This window comes from Manis javanica, chromosome 3 (assembly GCF_040802235.1).
Source record: "Manis javanica isolate MJ-LG chromosome 3, MJ_LKY, whole genome shotgun sequence".
In the NCBI taxonomy this organism is placed as follows: domain Eukaryota; kingdom Metazoa; phylum Chordata; class Mammalia; order Pholidota; family Manidae; genus Manis; species Manis javanica.
Genome location: NC_133158.1, coordinates 116,041,539 through 116,064,508, shown reverse-complemented (window position 1 = coordinate 116,064,508; position 22,970 = coordinate 116,041,539).

Sequence of the window (22,970 nt, the reverse complement as noted above, 5' to 3'; positions counted from 1 at the left end):
AATGGTGAATGGAATTGTTTTCCTGATTTCTCTTTCTATTGATTCATTGTTAGTGTATAGGAAAGCTACAGATTTCTGTGTGTTAATTTTGTATCCTGCAACTTTGCTGTATTCCGATATCAGTTCTAGTAGTTTTGGAGTGGAATCTCTAGGGTTTTTTATATACAGTATCATATCCTCTGCAAATAGTGACAGTTTAACTTCTTCTTTACCAATCTGGATTCCTTGTATTTCTTTGTTTTGTCTGATTGCCGTGGCTAGGACCTCCAGTACTATGTTAAATAACAGTGGGGAGAGTGGGCATCCCTGTCTGGTTCCCGATCTCAGAGGAAATGCTTTCAGCTTCTCGCTGTTCAGTATAATGCTGGCTGTGGGTTTATCATATATGGCCTTTATTATGTTGAGGTACTTGCCCTCTATTCCCATTTTGCTGAGAGTTTTTATCATGAATGGATGTTGAATTTTGTCAAATGCTTTTTCAGCATCTATGGAGATGATCATGTGGTTTTTGTCTTTCTTTTTGTTGATGTGGTGGATGATGTTGATGGATTTTCGAATGTTGTACCATCCTTGCATCCCTGGGATGAACCCCACTTGGTCATGGTGTATGATCCTTTTGATATACTGTTGAATTCTGTTTGCTAATATTTTATTGAGTATTTTTGCATCTACATTCATCAGGGATATTGGTCTGTAATTTTCTTTTTTGGTGGGGTCTTTTCCTGGTTTTGGTATTAGGGTGATGTTGGCTTCATAGAATGAGTTTGGGAGTATTCCCTCTTCTTCTATTTTGTGGAACACTTTAAGGAGAATGGGTATTATGTCTTCTCTGTGTGTCTGATAAAATTCCGAGGTAAATCCGTCTGGCCCCGGGGTTTTGTTCTTGGGTAGTTTTTTGATTACTGTTTCAATTTCTTTGCTTGTAATTGGTTTGTTTAACTTTTGTGTTTCTTCCTTGGTCAGTCTTGGGAGGTTGTATTTTTCTAGGAAGTTGTCCATTTCTTCTAGGTTTTCCAGCTTGTTGGCATATAGGTTTTCATAGTAGTCTTTAATAATTCTTTGTATTTCTGTGGAGTCTGTCGTGATTTTTCCATTCTCATTTCTGATTATGTTGATTTGTGTTGACTCTCTTTTTCTCTTAATAAGTTGGGCTAGAGGCTTATCTATTTTGTTTATTTTCTCAAAGAACCAGCTCTTGGTTTCGTTGATTTTTGCTATTGTTTTATTCTTCTCAATTTTGTTTATTTCTTCTCTGATCTTTATTATGTCCCTCCTTCTGCTGACTTTAGGCCTCATTTGTTCTTCTTTTTCCAGTTTTAATAATTGTGATGTTAGACTATTCATTTGGGATTGTTCTTCCTTCTTCAAGTGTGCCTGGATTGCTATATACTTTCCTCTTAAGACTGCTTTCGCTGCATCCCACAGAAGTTGGGGCTTAGTGTTGTTGTTGTCATTTGTTTCTATATATTCCTTGATCTCTATTTTGATTTGTTCATTGATCCATTGATTATTTAGTAGCATGTTGTTAAGCCTCCATGTGTTTGTGAGCCTTTTTGTTTTCTTTGTAGAATTTATTTCTACTTTCATACCTTTGTGGTCTGAAAAATTGGTTGGTAGAATTTCAATATTGTGGAATTTACTGAGGCTCTTTTTGTGAGCTAGTATGTGGTCTATTCTGGAGAATGTTCCATGTGCACTTGAGAAGAATGTATATCCTGTTGCTTTTGGATGTAAAGTTCTATAGATGTCTATTAGGTCCATCTGTTCTAGTGTGTTGTTCAGTGCCTGTGTGTCTTTACTTATTTTCTGCCCGGTGGATCTATCCTTTGGGGTGAGTGGTGTGTTGAAGTCTCCTACAATGAATGCATTGCAGTCTATTTCCCTCTTTAGTTCTGTTAGTATTTGCTTCACATATGCTGGTGCTCCTGTATTGGGTGCATATATATTTAGAATGGTTATATCCTCTTGTTGGACTGAGCCCTTTATCATTATGTAGTGGCCTTCTTTATCTCTTGTTACTTTCTTTGTTTTGAAGTCTATTTTGTCTGATATTAGTACTGCAACCCCTGCTTTCTTCTCACTGTTGTTTGCCTGAAATATGTTTTTCCATCCCTTGACTTTTAGTCTATGCTTATCTTTGGGTTTAAGGTGAGTTTCTTGTAAGCAGCATATAGATGGGTCTTGCTTTTTTATCCATTCTATTACTCTATGTCTTTTGATTGGTGCATTAAGTCCATTTACATTTAGGGTGACTATTGAAAGATATGTACTTATTGCCATTGCAGGCTTTAGATTCGTGGTTACCAAAGGTTCAAGGTTAGCTTCTTTAGTATCTTACTGCCTAACTTAGCTCGCTTATTGAGCTGTTATATACACTGTCTGGAGAGTCTTTTCTTCTCTCCCTTCTTATTCCTCCTCCTCCATTCTTCATATGTTGTGTGTTTTGTTCTGTGCTCTTTTTAGGGGTGCTCCCATCTAGAGCAGTCCCTGTAGGATGCCCTGTAGAGGTGGTTTGTGGGAAGCAAATTCCCTCAGCTTTTGCTTGTCTGGGAATTGTTTAATCCCACCATCACATTTAAATGATAGTCGTGCTGGATACAGTATCCTTGGTTCAAGGCCCTTCTGTTTCATTGCATTAAGTATATCATGCCATTCTCTTCTGGCCTGTAGGGTTTCTGTTGAGAAGTCTGATGTTAGCCTGATTGGTTTTCCTTTATAGGTGACCTTTTTCTCTCTAGCTGCCTTTAAAACTCTTTCCTTGTCCTTGATCCTTGCCATTTTAATTATTATGTGTCTTGGTGTTGTCCTCCTTGGATCCTTTCTGTTGGGGGTTCTGTATAATTCCATGGTCTGTTCGATTATTTCCTCCCCCAGTTTGGGGAAGTTTTCAGCAATTATTTCTTCAAAGACACTTTCTATCCCTTTTCCTCTTTCTTCCTCTTCTGGTATCCCTATAATACGAATGTTTTTCCTTTTGTATTGGTCACATATTTCTCTTAGTGTTGTTTCATTCCTGGAGATCCTTTTATCTCTCTCTCTGTCAGCTTCTATACGTTCCTGTTCTCTGGCTTCTATTCCTTCAATGGCCTCTTGCATCTTATCCATTCTGCTTATAAATCCTTCCAGGGATTGTTTCACTTCTGTGATCTCTTTCCTGACATCTGTGATCTCCTTCCGGACTTCATCCCACTGCTCTTGCATTTTTCTCTGCATCTCATCCCACTGCTCTTGCATTTTTCTCTGCATCTCATCCCATTGCTCTTGCATTTTTTTCTGCATCTCTGTCAGCATGTTCATGATTTTTATTTTGAATTCTTTTTCAGGAGGACTAGTTAGGTCTGTCTCCTTCTCAGGTGTTGTCTCTGTGATCTTTGTCTGCCTGTAGTTTTGCCTTTTCATGGTGATAGAGATAGTTTGCAGAGCTGGTACAAGTGACCGCTGGAAGAGCTTCCCTTCTTGTTGGTTTGTAGCCTTTTCCTGGGAGAATAGCGACCTCTAGTGGCTTGTGCTGGGCAGCTGTGCGCAGACAGGGCTTCTGCTTCCTGCCCAGTTGCTTTGGGGTTTATCTCCGCTGTTACTGTGGGCTTGGCCTGGCTGGGGCTGTTCCTCCAAAATGGTGGAGCCCCGTTGGAGGGGGAGCAGCCAGGAGACTATTTATCTCCGTAAGGGGCCTCTGTGCTCCCTGCTGCCCAGGGGGTTAGAGTGCCCAGAGATCCCCAGATTCCCTGCTTCTGGTCTAAGTGACCTGTCCTGCCCCTTTAAGATTTCCAAAAAGCACTCTCCAAACCAAAACAACAACATCAACAATGAGAGAGGGAACAGAAAGAAAGAGAAAAAAAAAAAAGGAAAAAAAAGGAAAAAACAAGCGATTTTTTTTTTTTTTTTTTTTTTTGTCCTCAGGTGCCGGTCCCAGGCACCCGCTCACTGGTCCTGCTGCCCTGTCTCCCTAGCACCAGGGTCCCTGTCCTTTCAAGGCTTCCAAAAAGCACCCACCCACCGGTCCCGCAGGGAAGGAACGCTCAGTATTCTTTGTCCTCAGGCACTGGTCCCACGCACCCGCTCACCAGTCCCGCCGCCCTGCCTCCCTAGCACCGGGGTCCCTGTCCCTTCAAGGCTTCCAAAAAGCACTCGGCAAAAAGAGAGAAAAAAAAGGGGAAAAACGTGCGATTTCTTCCGTCCTCAGGTGCTGGTCTCAGGCACCCACCCACCGGTCCCACAGGGAAAAATGCGGGATATTCTTTGTCCTCAGGTGCCGGTCCCAGGCACCCGCTCACCAGTCCCGCCGCCCTGCCTCCCTAGCACCGGGGTCCCTGTCCCTTTTAGGCTTCCAAAAAGCACTCGCAGAAAAGAGAAAAAAAAAAGGGGAAAAACGCGCGATTTCCTCTGTCCTCAAGTGCCGGTCTCAGGCACCCACCCACCGGTCCCGCAGGGAAAAACGGGGGATATTCTTTGTCCTCAGGCGCCGGTCCCAGCCACCCGCTCACCAGTCCCGCCACCGTGCCTCCCTAGCACTGGGGTCCCCGTCCCTTCAAGGCTTCCAAAAAGCACTCGCCCAAAAGAGAAAAAAAAAAAAAAAAGGGGAAAAACGCGCGACCTCCTCCGTCCTCAGGCACCGGTCTCAGGCACCCGCCCCCAGGTCTCGCAGGGAGAAACGCGGGATATTCTTTGTCCTCCGGCACCGTTCCCAGGCACCTCCTCACCGGTCCCGCCACCCTGCCTCCCCAGCAACGGGGGCCCATCCCTCTAAGGCTTCCAAAAAGCGCTCGCCAAAAAAAAAACCGCTCCGGTTTCTCTCCACCCGCCGGGAGCCGGGGGGAGGGGCGCTCGGGTCCCGCCGGGCCGGGGCTTGTATCTTACCCCCTTCACAAGGCGCTGGGTTCTTGCAGGTATGGATGTGGTCTGGATGTTGTCCTGTGTCCTGTGGTCTCTATTTTAGGAAGATTTTTCTTTGTTATATTTTCATAGCTCTATGTGTTTTTGGGAGGAGATTTCCACTGCTCTACTCACGCCGCCATCTTGGCTCCGCCCCCTGCTATATGATGTTTTTAAGATTCTCTTCACAAATCAATGTAATTGCTTTTTTATTTTTAATTAGCAAAATTATTTGTCATGATTACATAAAGTTAACTTCCACTAATACATAATTTTCAAGAATGCAATATATAGTGTAACCTCTCTTTTGGCAGGTTTCTAAGTGTGTGAAAAACAAAAAAACTGAAGTGAATAAAATTGTGAATTTATGAAATCATAAAGATAAGACTTCTCTCATACTCTATCATTAATATCTTAATGGTCTAGAGAATATGTTCCTGTTTATACCTGTAGAGATCATTTTATTAACTTCAGTTGCACCAGTGTTATTTTACTCATGATTTTTCTAATTCTTACTACTTAAAGTATTTAGGTATTTTTTCCAATGTGTTTTTGATTTATCAGCATTGAAATGAGGATCTCACTGACTATTTTTTTCATAGAATAAAATGGCAAATTTTATTTTCACTACAAGTGTGGTAAATCTGCTTAAAGCAGGTAAAAGAAAATCTAAGTAAGACATCCAGTCAGACATTTTGGAGTCATGAAAACAAAACTTATGCACTGCAGGCATTTTTTAAAAAATTGACTTAATAAACAGATAATTTTGTTGTCCCAGATGTAACCTAAATTGATTAGTGCCATGAGATTTAGCATTTTTTCTCTAAAGTAATTTAAAGCTTAGTGTTCACCAGCATATAAACTTGCTATATTGGTTCTTTTTTGTATACTTTATAATTTATCATTTAATTCAAATGACTCAAATTTCAATGAAATTCCAATTTACTGTGACCTTACTTTGGTGATTTTCAAAATTACTTTGGCCTCATGCCAGTCTAAAAATGCTTACAAGGGACAGATTTTTTCTTCTCAGCACACTAAGGATAAGAAAAATCATTTGTTGATAGATTTTAAATCAAGAAAACAGTACAACTTTATAGTATCTGGATTCCTTTATATTATCTAATTTTATAGATGGAATTACAAAGTACCAAAGAGACCAAATGACCGCTGCAAGGTCATAAAATTTGTAACAGTCTTTATTTGATTTACCAAACTGATGACATTGAGATTTGTTTTCCAAAATTCTACACTATAATAAGATGAGGAGGCTTGAATTTGCAAAACCTGAGAATGCTGATGTTTCAAGATAAAGAACAGTACAAATGTTAATTACAATCCCAGATTCAGGACTTGAACTGTAGTTATTGCTTCCACAGATGTGTACATATATGCAAATACATATAATCATAAAATTAATTAAAATCATGTGTTAGAAGGGGACAATGGAAGGATGGAAATGTGGAAAGAAATGATGGATTTTATATTGAAATAAGTTGTAGTATAGAAACATCTAAGCCTCTTTTCTAGTCTATTTTAATTCAGTGACATAATTACAAAAGTATATCTTCTTTTCATTGGCTTTTACAAAATATGTATACATCTCTGTGCTAACAGAAAAATATTCACTCTAACATCCTGCTTTTCACTTAGGTGGATTTCAAAGGTGTACTGTCCTAACTCAGTTGTAAAAAAAAAAGAATCTTGAAATTTTAATTATTCAGGATCAAAGCAATGGGTTTTGGGAAAAGAATGAGGTTTGATGCGATATTAGACAATCAGCAGATCAAACATTAATAAGTATTTGAATGTTTTTATTACATATTACATTACAATATTTCAATAGGAATCTTTCTGCTATCCCTCCACATTAATAAGGACCAGTTAGTTGACTTAACGCTGAAAGCATTTTCCTATTGAAGTAGTGTCCAATATTATGAAATAGGAGCTTGCATTATCTGACACTGATAACAGTGACAAAACATTCCAAAACAAGTCTCATACAACCTAAGTATTCTTACAAGTTTCTTTCATCCTGTCCTTGCTCACATCCTGTCCTGTCCATTATTCTAATGTGAGCACTGATTGGACGATCATCTCATAGTAGTCATGTTCATATGTTCATAGTCAAGTACCAGAAGATGAAAATTTGCCAGTAGGACCAACCATCAAAATTATACCAAGTCCAAATTTTCAACTATAACACATGGACTCTCAACTCTATTCTTATATCTATATGTTCAAGAAATATGATGGTCATTTAATTAAATTATATACCTAAGATTAGTTATTTTTAACTGAAATTCAATAGGTATGAGAATAATCAAAAGTGACTGCAATATATCACTTTGGTTGTTTTGTGTTTTCTTAAATTCTGGATTTGATGGTCTAGATCCATCTAGCATTATCTTTTAGACCATCCAATACACACCATAGTACATCAAAAGTTTTATTTTAGAAGGACATGAAGTTAGAGTTATAATAAAGCCCATTAATAATCTTTTTAGAACATTTCTAGAGAAGATAATCATTTAATAGTTGATGTGAATATTTGTGTATCTGCTAAAATCTTCACATTTATTTTGGATATTTTTTAAACAATTTCTTCACTGACTCTGACTCCATTCTTTTTTTAAGTGATCATTAGCATTAAACTCTCTCCTGAGATGATCTGATAATTGATTTCATATAAAGATATTAAAATTCTGACCAATAATAAAATTCTGCTAATGAATTAATGTGACCAAGGTGCCAATTTCTCAATCGTTCAATGCAAATTCTATCCATTGACTTCCACTAGGTCTTATGACTTAATAATATAGAAATGTTTATATGTACACATATAATAACTATGGTGGGAGACATTGTTTAGAATGTTAAATTGTCATCAATATTTTAAAGCCTAATAGAAAGTGATTAATTTTGCCAAGAAATATTGGAAGCTGAGAGGTACCATTAAACTTGAAAGTAAACTTGACAATAAATCTGGTCAAGAAAAAGAAATCAGAGGAGAAAATATTTTCAAATCATTTATCTATGAGGGTCCATAATATATAAAGAACTCAACACAAAAAGACAAATAACCTAATTAAAAGATGTGCAAAGGATTAGAATAGATATTTTTCTAAAGAAGATTAAAAAACTGCCAATAAATACATGAAAAAATGCTCAGTCTTATTACCCCCTGGGGAAAAACTACAATGGGATGCCACTTCACACTCACTAGGAAGATAATAATAAAAGAGATGGATAATAATAAGTGTTGGGAAGGACATGGAGAAATTGGAACCATCAAACATTGCTGGTCAGATTGAGAAATGGCACAGCCACTGTGGAAAACGGTTCGGAAATTCTTTAAGGAGTTACAGTATAACCCAACAATTTCACTCCTGTATAAACCCAAGAGAAATGAAAAGGTTATGTCCACACAAATGTTTATAGCATCATTAATCATAATAGCTCAAAAGTGGAAAAAACTGAAATGCCCACTAACTGATAAATGGATAAACAAAATGGGCTTTATATCCATTCTATAAACTATTACTCAGCCACAAAAAGGAATGAAGTACAGCTACATTCTACAATATGGATGTACCTTGAAAACAAGATGTTAAGTGAAAGAAGCCAGATACAACAGGCCACATATTGTACTACCTTCTTTTTATAAAACATTAAGAATAGGCAAATCTATACACATAGAAGGTAGATTAAAGTTTTCTTGTGACTTGGGAGGGAGGTGAATGGGTAGTAATGACAAATGGGTACATATTTTTTTATGGGTGATGAAAATATTCTGGAATTAGTGGTGATTGTTCAACTTTGTGAGTACTAAAATACCCTGAATCATGCACCTATACAGAGTGAATATTACATCTGAAAATTATATCTTAAAAAAATCTTTAGAAGTAGATGATAAGGTGACTTGATACACATCCCAAATATTTGAACATAGAGCTGAAAACAGTTTACATGATCTAAGAAATAGTGAATATATCTGAATAAAATCCTCATGTAAACATGAAATCTAACTTAGAAAGTCCCACTGTTTAAGCAGAAATGGTAAGCAAATCTTATAATCCAGAAGCTGTATCACATGTTTCTTCTGAACAGGAAGTAGTTCTATAATTCTCTAGCTTGGCAGGAATTCCTGATTAAAATAAAATTGGCTCTATTGATCTCTTATGTTAAATGTTCACTACATTTTGGATCTCTGGAAAATAAATCATGTATTTATTTTTCAATGAAACCAACTAAGAAGTAAATGTTTATTCTAATCTTCAAACTCACTCAAACTGAGAGCATTGAGCTAAGTAGTAAGAACACATCAGATTTTGCCCCATTAAACTTTTAAGAATCTTAGATGGAGTAAGCCAAGACGGCAACATGGGAGTGTCCTGGCTTTCTCTCCTCCCAAGGACACATTGAATGTGCAGCTACACAAAGCAATTCCTTCTGAAAGAAATCAAGAAACTAGCTGAGTAACTCCTACACATAGCAAGAACGAGAAAATACCCACATCAAAACATAAAGGCAAGACTGAATTGTGAAGAAATAGAAAATCTGTACAGACCAATTACTAATAAGGAGATTGAATTGATAATCAAAAAACTCTCAACAAAACCCAGGACAAGAGGGTTTCACTGGTGAATTCTGCCAAACATTCAAATAATTGATACCAATTATTTGCAAACTCTTCCAAAATATAGAAGAGGCAGGGACGCTTCCAATTGCATTTTGTGAGGCCAGCATTACCTTGATACCCAAACCTGACAAGGACACTACAAATAATGAAAACTATAGGCCACTATCCCTAATGAACATAGAGGCAAAAATCCTCAACAAAATACTAGCAATACAATCAATACGAACAAATCAATTATTGTGATATAACACATTAACAAAATGAAGTACAAAAATTTTATGATCATCTCAGTAAGTGCAGAAAAAGTGTTTGACAAAATTCAACATCCACTCATGACAAAAAAAAAAACTCTCAACAAACTGAGTACAGCAGGGACAGACTTCAACACAATAAAGTCCATATATGTGACAAACCCATGGATAATATAACACTCAACTTTTTTTTCTGAAATCAGGAACGAGACAATGATGTCCAGTCTCACCACTTTTATTCCACATAGTACTGGAAGTCCTTGCCAGAGCAATTAAGCAAGAGAAATAAATAAATAAAAGGCATCTGTATCAGAAAGGAAGAAGTAAAGTTGTTTCTGTAGATGACATGATATTATATAAGGAAAATTTTAAAACCTTTACAAAAAAACATTAGAACTAATGAAAAAATTCAGTAGTTTCAAGATACAGAATCTATGTACAAAAATCATTTGCATTTCTATACATTAAAATGAACTATCCAAAATAAAAATTAAGAAAATCCCATCTACCATTTACAATTGCATTAATATTTGGGATAAAATATCTGGGAATAAATTTAACCAAGAAAAGATCTGTACATTGATAACTATAAAACATTGATGAAATAAGTTGAAAAAAGAAAACAAATTCATGGAAAGATATTCCATGCTCATGGGTTGAAAGAATTGTATTTTTTAAATGCCCAAACTGCCCAAAGAAATCTACAAATCTGATGCAATCCCTATCAAAATACCAATGGCAGTTTTAACAGAAATAAAAAATAAATCCTAAAATGTGTATTGAAACACAAAAGACCCCAAATAGCCAAAGCAATCTTGAGAAAGAAGAACAAAGCTGGAGACATCACATTTCCTGATTTCAAGCTATAGTAATCAAAGTAGTATGGTATTGGAATAAAAACAGACATATAGATCAATGGAACTGAATAGAAAGCCCAGAAAAAATCCATGCACATAATATCAATTAATTTATGACAAAAAAAAGCCAAAAATATACAACAGGGAAAGGACAGTCTCTTCAACAAATGGTGTTGGGAAAACTGGACAACTACATGCAAAAGAATGAAGCTGCATTCCTGTATTGCACCATACCAGAAAAAATCAACTTAAAATGGATTAAAGGCTGAACAGAATACCTGAAACTAAAACTCCTAGAAGACACCTTGGGTGTCAGCTCCTCTACAGTGGTCTTGGCAATGATTTTTTGGATATGACACCAATAGCAAAAGCAACAAAAGCCAAAATCAGTAAGTGGGGCTACATCAACTTTCTGCACAGCAAACAAATCCATCAAAGAAAAAAAGAAAAAGAAAAGAAAAAAAACCTGTGGAACCTAGGTAACCTACGGAATGGGAGAAATTATTTGCAAATCACATATCTAATAAGGGACTACTATCTAAAATTTTTAAGGAACTCACATAACTGAATTGCCAGAAAGCAAAATAACCTGATGTTTTTAAATGGGAAAAGGATTCAGTAGACATTTTTTTTCTAAAAAAGATATACAGATGGCCAACAGGTACATGAAAAGGTGCTCAACAAACATCAATAAATACTCAGGCAAATGCAAAACAAAACCACAAAGAGATGTCACCTCACATGTGATAAAATACCTATTTCTGGAAAGATAAGACAAGAGATAACAAATGTTGGTAAGAATGTGAAGAAAAGGGAACCCTTGTACACTGTTGGTGGGAATGTAAATTGGTGTAGCCACTATGGAGAACATTATAGTTTCCATAAAAACATTAAAAACAGAGCTATCCATCAACTCTACTTCTAGGTGTATATTTTTTTAAATGAAACCATTATTTTGAAGAAATAACTGTACTTGTATGTTCATTGTAGCATTACTCACAACATCCTAAGTGTCTGTGAATGGATGAATGGATAAAAAAATGTATAATGGAATATTATGTAGCTTTAAGAAAGGAGATCCTGCCATTTGCAGCAGGCAAACCCGGAGGGCATTATGCTGAGTATAATTATTGATATGCTAAGTGAAGACAAAAGACATATACATAGACATATACATATCATTGTTATGCAGTATCTTAAAAAAAAAAGAGAAGGAAAGAAAAAATCAAACTCACAGAAACAGAACAAAGAGTAGAAAAGTGGTTGCCAGGGCATAGAGAGTTGGAGCAGATAGGGAGAGGCTGGTCAAAGAGTACAAACTTTTAGTAATAAGATAAGTAAGTTCTGAGGATCTAATGTCTAGCATGGTAATTATAGGTTAATAACAGTGTATAGCATAATTAAAATTTGTTAAGAGAGTAGAACTTATATATTCTTACACACAAAAAAATTTGGGAGGCGAAAAGCATATTAATTAACTTGATATGGGAAATGATTTCACAATATCTTTGTATACCAAAGCATCATGCTGTACATTTTAAATATCATACAATTTGTCTATTGTACCTTGGTAAGGCTTGGGGGGAAGAAGCCTGTCCTCAATTTTTAAGGTTCTCTACAAAGCCATATATACAATAAATGTGGATAGGTTTTGCAGCAATTTAAATTAGCTGAGGAATAATGGCTGCATGGCATTTTATGCAACCTTTTCTAGTACAACTGTAAGATTTGGGACTGTGTAAAACTAATGGAACCCAGAGACACGAGCCCACAGCACCCTGGTCTGGTAAGCATAAGCAATCCCCTTGACAAAAGTGGACTCTGACTTGGTAGAAAACTTGAAACATTTCTTAAGAATTACCTAGTACTCACCTATCCTTTTAAAACTATCCAACCTCCACATTGGCACTTGAATTTTCTTTTGGGAATACAAATCTGATCATTGCAGAATAAATGCAGAACAGATCAAATCCAGAGAAGATTATCAGCTTTATATTATTTAGTTCCCACCTCTTATGTTGCTACACTAAGAGCCCTGGGCTCCTAGCAACAAGGCTCCTTCTTTTTCCTGGTTTTTCTTTCTCCTTTGAGCCCATGAGGCTTGAAGCTAACTCTCCTGCCAGAGAAGCCCAGGGGCTGGCTGTGTTGACCAGTTCACTGCTAAACCATGGGACAGCGGCTCTCTTGAGCCCTCTGTAGTTCTCTGTATCTAGTCCTCTAGTGAAAGCAGGGATTTTTTTTTTTTTTATCTGATCGAAGTTTTAAGTTCTAACATTTTGGTCTGAACTTAATGGGGAGAAAACTGTCTCACCCTCTATGCCCAATAAGAAACACTCTGTGTGATAAAAGTGACCTTACTAGAATACTGGGGCTCAGGTCCAAGCCTAGCTATTAAGAAAGTCTTGGTTTATTTATTAGCATTTGTTTCCTTTGTATATTTCTCTCCTTCAGGAAGTTTAGAGGAAAACAGGCTTGATGCAGGACAGACCTAGCACCTCCAGTGCCCCTTCTCTAGTAGTATTTAAATACTTAGGATCGTTGTATAGGGTGTCCTGATTCACTCAATAGCCAACACAGGCACTTTATAAATGCTGTATTGGAATGTTCTTCTCCCCTCTATCCAAGTGGAAAGCTACTCTTCTTTCTTCAAACATTAAATTACATGTACCTTCTCTGGGTGTCTCCCAGGAGAAAATGAGTTTCCCAGCAGCCTATCCAAAATGACATTTTAGCATTTGTTTAATAGTATTTTAGCGGTTTGCCTATATAGCTGTCTATCTCACTAAACTGCAGCTTTCATGAAGGGAGGAACTATTTCCTATACATCTCTAAATTCTCAATGACATAACTTACTGCATTTAGCAAAAAGCTTACCAAATGGTGGATAGTAAATAGTTTTGAATATGAAGTGTACATTTAAAAAAAAGAACAGATAAGTTGATTGAATGTTTAAGTGAGATGAGTCCAATTTCTAAACATAGCATTGCAATCAGAGCTACGGAGAGACGCAAGAGATGGACTTTCGAAAATTCAAACTCTTCTGTTTGCTTGTCAGTATCTATCCTGTTTCATTTTAAAGCCTATCTCCCACTATTCCTTTATATTCAAGCCCTACGACTGTATTTGCTTTTTTCTGTACACGCCCCCAAGTTTTGCTTCTGTGGTTTAGTTCATGCTTTCCCTTAAAATGCTTTCCCAAAATCTGATGCATTTTCCGGGCATTTCAAAGGCATTTTCCCTATAATTCCCTTGTTCCCTTCACCACCATACACAGCAAATGAGTAACATTTATATTTCATCCAAAATAACACTTTGAAATTTTTTGTAAAACATTTTACTTACTTACTCTTTTTTGCACTGTAGTCATTTGTAGTATTCACTGTGAAAGGACACACAAATGTCATTTGTGTATGTCTCTTAGCTTGCCTACTGCAAGGTAAATTCTAAACACCATTCGCTTCGTATCTGCATCCTTTATGGCCTAGGAACATAGGATGTATTAAGTAATTTTTATGAAATTTAATTCATGCAGCAGCCTATGTTGTGAGTCCTAAATAAAATACAAATTGACTATGTGATCTTGGTGAGTCATTTTTTTTTCCTGTGTAGGCTTTTATTATTCTCATTTGTAAATCAATAATATTGAATTCAAATGCTTTTAATGCTTCTTCAGTCTCTAATCTTCAAATATTTTTTTCAGCTATAAAAAGCATTGCATATCTTTCCTTTTTTAGTCTAAGATTGGAGTGTAAGTGTAGATGATGTACCATCTCCATATTATCTGAATTATTTTTCTATGACTGGGTCTGCCCTATAAAGATAAATTATTATTTTAACATTTAGCTATGAGTACCATGAACATTTGAGCAGCAGAAATAAATCAGCATAGAAACAAAGCTAAAACAGGCAGAATCAGATTACTTTTGTGAATAACAATAATGCTACAGAAAAAAAAATGGACCCTTTCCAGTGCTGCTTCTGTTTTCATTAGCATGATTGATTAATGACTTTTTGGGTGTTAATATTTTAAATAATTTTCATTTTTCATTAAAGGAGAAAGATGAATTTTGCTCAGCATATGAGTCTACGAATGATAGAAAATCACAGATCAATTAGTTTAGTCCCATGTTTCTTGACCTGTGTTGGTCTGTGACCTTGACAATTTTTGTTAATGACCTAATATATCCATTTTTACAAGGGATGATATTTGCTACTCTTATAGTCCCTGAATATTAGATTTAATTACATAAGGCAAAGAAGATTAAAACATCATAATGGAAAATATTCCTTTTAAAAGACACTGCTAATTCAGAAGGGAGTTGGCCCCCTAAATAAACTTAGGGGCTTTTTTTGCTGCTACTCTGAGCAACATTAATAACACAGTGTGAATCAATGCCTATCACTGCCCTTTCCATGCTCTTCAATCTGTATTTCTATACTTCTATTTGAAAATGATCATACGCATCCTCTGCCATCCCCTAATGCACCTCAAGAAATAAATAACTTTTTCTTAGGCCCGTATCTGCAATAGTTTATTGTAGTCAATGTCTGCTACTTCAGGCAATTCACCGATCAATATAAATATTAGTGGAGTCCTTTTCTTAACCTTCCCTGTTTTCCCAAGAACATGTAGCTAAAGATCTTAGAGTGGCAACTCAGTAGTTATTTGCTGAATTGAATCACTTTTAGATTGATGGATTTAAATACTGAAAGCTTTTAATTAATATGGAGGCAGATTCTTTTTCTTAACAGCTGATGAAGCAAACAAGCTTACTTGAAATTCACAAAGGCTTAAAATCTGCTGTCTATAAATCACCCAAAGTCATCTGAAGTACAAAATCCCCTCAGATTTATTGGTGTCTGTGAATAGGAGATGGAGCATGTAGAAGAGGGTGAGGAAAACCATTTACCTTCAGAACAGTGAAAATAAAAGAAAGGAATCCTGGGACTTTCTAAAATGGAAACTGTCAGAGATATTAATGATCCACTTTTTGTATCTGAGATTGAGTTCTCAAAGTGTGGTGCTTGGTGCAGCAGCATATGCCCCACCCCTAATCCTGTTGAATAGAAATTGCCGGACAGAAGCCCAGCCGTCTGTGCTTACAAGCCCATCAAATGACCATGATGCAGTTAAAGTTTGAGAACCTTTGTCCTAAGTCATAGAGATAGTCAGGACTTGAACCTAGACATCCAAGGCCAGGGAATTTAAAGAGATGAAACAAAAAATACACTATGCAATGTTATGTGCCACCTGAACTTGTGCTTTCTAAGTGGTAACTCTCCATGAAGCATTCCTGGAGATATGCATTTTAAATAGATCATTTAGAAAAAAAAAACTATTACTCTAAGCTCTATGGTCTGTGTGTTATTGGGAAAGTGACTTTTTTATTTTCCCAGAATAAATTATTGGTCCTGTTTCTTATGCCTCCCTGTATCCACCCTATGCCATGGCCTCATGGTGGACAAAGAGAGCTTCTCTGCTCCTTGACTGTAGCCTTGGCTACATGAATTGCTTTAACTAAGAGAATGCAGGTAGAAGTAAAGGTGTGCTACTTACAAAAATAGGCCTCAAGATACATATTTGGGTTTGCCTGATTTCTTCTGTTTCTGCCCCTGTTGTGAGAGGAACACGTTCAGTTCACCTGACGGTTAATGTAATCGTGTCAAGCTTAGCTGCTCTGCTCACCTACTGATAGCTGATAAGCAGAGTCAGGATACCCGCCACCATGTGAAGCAGAAATAGGTCAGCCAAGCTTCAGCCAGCCCTGAGATCTGTTATAACCTCTTGGGATTTTATGATTATTTAGCAGAGAAGGCTATCCAATAAACCCAGTTAGAGAAACTAGAGAGACAAGACAATGATTTTCAAAATATCTCTCATGTCTAACTTTCACTAACTATGAAATGGCCTTTAAATGGTGAATTTAGACATTCTTGTAGAAGGTAAATAAGATGATCAGCATGTAATAGAGATATTTTAGGGCACATCAACCTGCATGGTTACTGTCATAACACGCTATAAAGTTGGGTATGTTTATAATAGTAAAAATAAAGTCTAACTTCAAATATTATTAATATGGATTCTACTTTCTAAATCAGGAACATCAATATGTTTGAAAGGGTATACTGGATCTTTTTAAATGGAAATAAAAATATATGAATACTAAGCACAGTTCAGAAAATGTAATAATTTAATTCTTTATTATAATAATAGATCTGTCATAGTATATGCCCAAGGCAGTCGGTAGATGGCTGTAACAAGGGAAAATATTATTACGCTAGCAATTTCTCCAATTTGGCTCTTGTTTGTTTTATCAGAACATAATAACTGTTATTTGCTGTTTGTATTTAAATTTTTTTTAATTCTTGAACTTTCATAGGGAAGGGTGGGTAGGAATAGTTTTTCTAGCTTTGTAGCTCTTAGAGCTCTTAGTTGACCATATTAAAAATAAGGCAAGGACTCCCATTTTCTAAGATTTTACTACTCTGTGTCTCTTCCCTGCTTTTGTCTTCATCTACTTGAGGTTGTTACACATTTTTGTTCTTTGGTCAGTTACTATGTTGAATTGCATTGTTTCATTATCTGGTGTTATATCAATTTTACATTCCTAGGGTATATTACATGCTGTCATATTGTGTTGTACATTTTAATTATTTATTGGGTTCAGTTTTCCAATACTTTATTGAGAATTTCAGTGTATACATTCCTGAGTGTATATGGCCTGGAAGTGTCTTTTCTTGGAATGTCTTTTCTTCTATCAGCTTGCATTAAAACGCTGTAGTTTTTTAGCCTGTATTTACTTTTAGAATAACTTAGTCTCAGTAGTGTAGTATTTAATATGGGAAAAAGATATACTGGCATAGTTTTACATACAGTAACTTTTCTGTGAATAAAACAATATTATTACTTAAAAATAAGAATTTTCAAAATTATCACATCTTTATCCATTTATCATCTTTGCCATTGAACCATAGTTTGTAATGTTATACAGAGCTTCGATTATCTCCTATTTGTTTCAAATTGTTGAATTGCCACTTTGATTTTTTTATCCCCAGCAGAATGAGTTTGATGGTTGGTTGGTTGATTTGTTCATTGGTTGGCATTCCTTGAGAGAAAAAATGGTTTTCAAGCTGTATATAGTGAAGTTGTGCAGAAAAAAAAAAATTCCAATAAGAAGCCATTTTATTTATAAGGAGAAATCACTGTATCAGAAAATGACAGTGGTCTAAATCCTTCTGATCAATGAACTTTCACTGAGGATAGACATATAAGGGGGTACATTCTAATCAGAAGTTACATAGATGTGCAGGGAATTAGAACATTGTCAATTTGGTAACCTGAATTTGGAGTATCTCATTATTAATTTGTTCCTGCTAGTGATTAGAAATATTTCAAAGTGTTTTCTTCAACTCTGTTGAACACAGCCAAGTGTGAATCTCCCCACTAAACAGACAGACTCCCTTTGGACAGCAGAGGTGTTTTAGTCCAGTGACCAGTTGCCTTGTCTCTGAAGAGTATTTGGATAGACACTGCTTATATTTGCTTCAATAACTCCTTTTTATAGATTGTGTGACTAAGAAAGACTCCCTCTGAATCACAATTTTTATTTAGATATACCTAATATGTTAAAGATTACATATTCTACTGCACTGAGAAAAATCTTGTCTTTTCCAAATGGCTTTATACTTCCATAGACCTACAGTGAGATTCATTAGATGGTACAGTATCTTTTCAATTCTCAGACAAATAAACTTATTTTCCACATCTTCAAATTTTCAGAAAGACATCATATAATACCATATTCTTAAGGGTAGTTATCAGTAGTATATTCCTTTAAATTTTCTTATAAAATTGTGGCACAGAGAAGAAGTATTTAATGAATAGTGCTGAGCAAATTGTTAAGCTACTTGAAAAAATATGAATCTAGAGCTTAGTTAAATGCATTCACTAAAAATATTCCAAATGAATTAAAGAGATAAACACAACCAAATGAACAACAAACAAAATGTATAGACAGGTTTGTTTTGTTGCAAATGACGAAATCAACATTGGCCAACATAAAAATGCTTATCAGATATTGTCAAATTTAGAGGAAAAATGGATCCCCAGGTCTTGGGTAGGGCTGAACCTGGGAGAGCTGCAAATTTCTGTCAGGAACTCTTGAATGATCTCATTGGAACACTACAGCAAAGTCATTCAACTCCCCTCTCCTTTTATTTGCACATCATTCTGCTCAAAGTTCATATTCTATTGAGAAGTAATTGAGCATGTTTGACTTTGGTTTGGATACTCTTTTTGAGGTCAGCAACTTAACTGAATGAATACATTCTCTGCTGCTCCCATGTTCTAATTTACCAGTTGTAACTCTGGTGGGAAAATATTTTCCCAGCCAGGGGAAATATACCTTTGAAACCAAAATCAGTCAAAGAGAGAAATAAAGTGGGAGAAACCCATTTATTGCCTATAGTTGTCCACTTCTGCTTGCTGGTGTCTCTCGCAATCCAGCTGCCAAAAAAGACCCCACCCAACCTCTCTGGTCCATATGTGTCCTTGCTCCCCCTTGTAATTACCCGTTGATATGGATATGAACTACTTCTCTCCACCCCTCAGAAACACCTATGATATGGAGATGAACTAAGGCCAGGCGAGAGATTCTGAAAATAATGCAATTTTACCCACCTCCCACACCTCCAGAAATCTCACATCACAATCTACTTGCTCACCATCTTCCACAATGGCCCCTGTGTGAGAAAATACTAGAGCACTGTAACCAAATTAATAACATACAATAACAACAACAATGAAATCATGATAATCCTCAAGCAGGAGGATTCAGCTGAATTCAAAGTCCTGTGCAGATGTAGTCCAGTGCTCACCCATTCCACAGGCAGCTGGTATCGCAACAGGTAGGGAGTTCAGAGCAATCATCACAAGGCAGCTGCAGCCAGGGGGCGCGTCCAGGCCACAGGGACTGTAGAAGGAAATAACCTGAAGGGCGATAAGATGCATATTTTATTGATACCAACATAGGCAAATTTGGCTGGTTTTTTTCTCAGGCACATCTAAAAGTTGCAACTTTCGACTTCATATACAGCAAAGTTTTCTGCCACTACTGGACACCAGGTATTAACTAGTTACCCAATGTCTATAGTTAGTTGTTGCTCAGAGGCTCCAAATTGTACTTCTCTCTATGATACTTTTATTTTCATTCATGGCCAAAGACTAAGGAAGATACAGTAGATGGACTAGTCATTTAGGCACAATAATCGTACCATCCCCCATATGGCTTTAAGTTAGTTCTGGCTTTTTTAGTTACATAAGATTTATCTATGTGACCTTGGCTTTTTAAATTTTGGAGACCATTGTATAGCATCCCCTTGAGAAGATGGTTTAAAAAAACAAGTAATTAATCAATTTGCAGGAATATTACCTCTTATTCAGTTCCGATATGAGAGACAAGTGACATCAGCCACAGAGGTATAAAGCAAAACCATGTGTCGCAAGACAGAGTAGAGTCTCAGTTACCAGTCAAGCCCACTTTCAATGCAGAACCACAGTGTTTGAAGTTTGTAGCTACACAACCACTGTCAGAGAAAGGGGAAGTGCGCTCAAGTGGATTTCCTCCCAGATACAGGACACACATAATGCCAACATGAAACTGTTGCTGAAAAATTTCTCCCACAGATCATGGGTGCCTGGTATGACTGGCAGATTGGTGGGGTTGAAAAAAGATTTGCTTTGTCAACTGTTCTTTCCACAACTACTCTTGAGTCTCTGCTCTAGTAGCTGAAAAAAATAACAAGAACTTAAATTGCCTAGTGCCTTGGCTTCTGGGAACACTTCACTTTGGAATATGACTCAGGGATAAATATTGGTTTGTTTCTGAAATGATATAAGTTTGAGGCTGATAGGGTAAAATTTTAGATGCCTCCTTAACTTTTGGACTACTTAAAACCTGGATACAGAATCTAAAACGGTTTATAAGAACCTGTGTAATTCAAAATAATTATGGTGGACGATGGCCAGTTTTCAGTGATAAAGAAGACCAAACTGTGATTAGGCATCAGAGAGAAATGATTTTGATGAAATTGATGGTAAAAGGAGTTTGAAAGTTTATTTTCCTCAGACTTCAGTTCACAAAAGCAAGGATATTTGTCTTTAAGAGCTTTAGACTTTGATTTCTCTGAACTTTGAATCATAAATCAAAGTCATCTGAGTTATTTTGGTACTTAAATTTCTCCCTGGGAATTTGGTAATGGGAGTAGTTGTTATTTATAATTAAGGTTTCTTGATGGTAGTAGTTTGATGCATCCTTGTATTGTTCCTTTTTAAATTGGGGCTAGATATGTGATTTGTCCATGTGGTATTTGCAAATATGACATAAAGGCTTTAAAAATGCCTGCATATTGAGGCTAGCACCCCTTCTCTCTCAATCTTTCTCTCAGAACCCAGGCCTCTCGGTGAAGAAGCTCAGACTAGACTACAGGAGACACACAACCCAGCTGACAGCAGGCACCAACTGCCACACATGCCAGTAATGTTGAAAGATAAATTGCCTGTTAGTTGACCCAGAGAAAACAGAAATTTCCAACTGGAGATAACTCAATTAGCATAATCTCTGGCTTTTCTCTGTATGTTTACTTACTTTACTTAGGGAGAGTAGAGTGATTTACATGATTGGTAAACATCAGAAAAATAGGACATGTTTGACTCAACTCCAACATGCTTTCTCTCCAGAAATCAGCCTGACACAAGAAGCACAAATTTCCCCTTGTTCCTCCTGAGGAAGTTCATATCCTATGTGGACAGCTTGCACTGGTCCACCATAACCTGGGACTAGATGGGGATTTCTTGCATAATTCTGACATTCCATTAGCAGGGTCTTTTATTTTTCACACTAAGTTATGTTCTCTGATAATGTACAAAAATTAGTTCGAATTAATAGAGATACTTGAAAAAAAATCAGAGGGGTATTGTAAAAGCCTAAATCTGTAAGGTGAAAATCACATCGAGCCTCAGCTTTAGATCTCATATTAGAAGAAAAATACCAGATCCCTAAACTCAAATGTGAGCCTCTATTAACATTTAAAATATCTATAATTTTGAAAAATGCATTACAGAAAAATTTTCTGCACAAAGTAATCATGATGTACACAAAAATATGTGTATAAGTCAGTGTCATTTTAATAATAACCACAATAGGGGAAAATTAGAAGCCATCAAAATGCACATACTTAGGAAACTGTAAATAAATTATAGTACCTAAGTTGCAATACATCCATGTCATGATCTCCATATGGCAATTTTAAATAATGAGTTAGATCTGTGTATATCAGAATTTTTAAAAAACTGTATTAAGTTAAAAATATTATTTATTATTATTTTAAAGAACACTGTCATTATTTGCTACAACATGATTACATATGTTGAAATTAAATGAGAAAATATTGGAATTAAAAAAATAAATGTGCTAAGTTTATTTACATTCAGTTCACAGAAATCAAATGTGTATTTTATATCAGTGAAACACAAATATAAAATGAAATTTTAAACATATTTAAATGACATAAAAAATACCAAATATCTAGGAGTAAATCTGACAACACCCAAGACCTTCACGAAGAAACCTTCAAAATACTATTAGGAAAAGTTAAAGATTACCTAAGTAAATGGAAAGATATACCATATTTATGAATTGAACACTATGTATAAGTAATATTGCCAGTTCTTACCACATTGTTACTACCTACATTATTGTTGAAGAGACACCAGATTGAATGCAATCCCCAACAAACCCCAGATTTTTTTTTGGTAGAGATATATGTTAAGATGATTTTAATTGGTTTTGAAGCATAAAGTTTTCAAAGGAGCAAAGAAACTTTGAAGAAAAATTAAGCTGAGAGTTTATAATACTATATATCATAGTCTAAATATAACTACATAGTAGAAAGTTAATGTAATTAAGACATAGATAAAACTAAATAGAGAATACAGAGACTCCCATTTCAAGTCATCTGATTTATGACAAAGGTGGCACTGAAATTCAGTAAAGAGAGGATGGTGTTTTCATTAAATTATGCTAGGCGAATTAAATATCCAAAAAGAATAAAATTAATATTTACTCCATACTTTACACTAATATACAGAATTTCAATTCCACATAAATTGACAGACTATAGATGTAAATGTAAACATTTATGGGAAAAACTCTTAAAAGGATAAAGAAAACTTCCTCATAAACTTAATGTGGGCAAGATATCTCAAACACACACAAAAATTACTCATCAACAGAAAAAAGATTAATTTCAGCAAAATAAAGTTAGAAGTTTCTAGTCAGAAGAAGACAC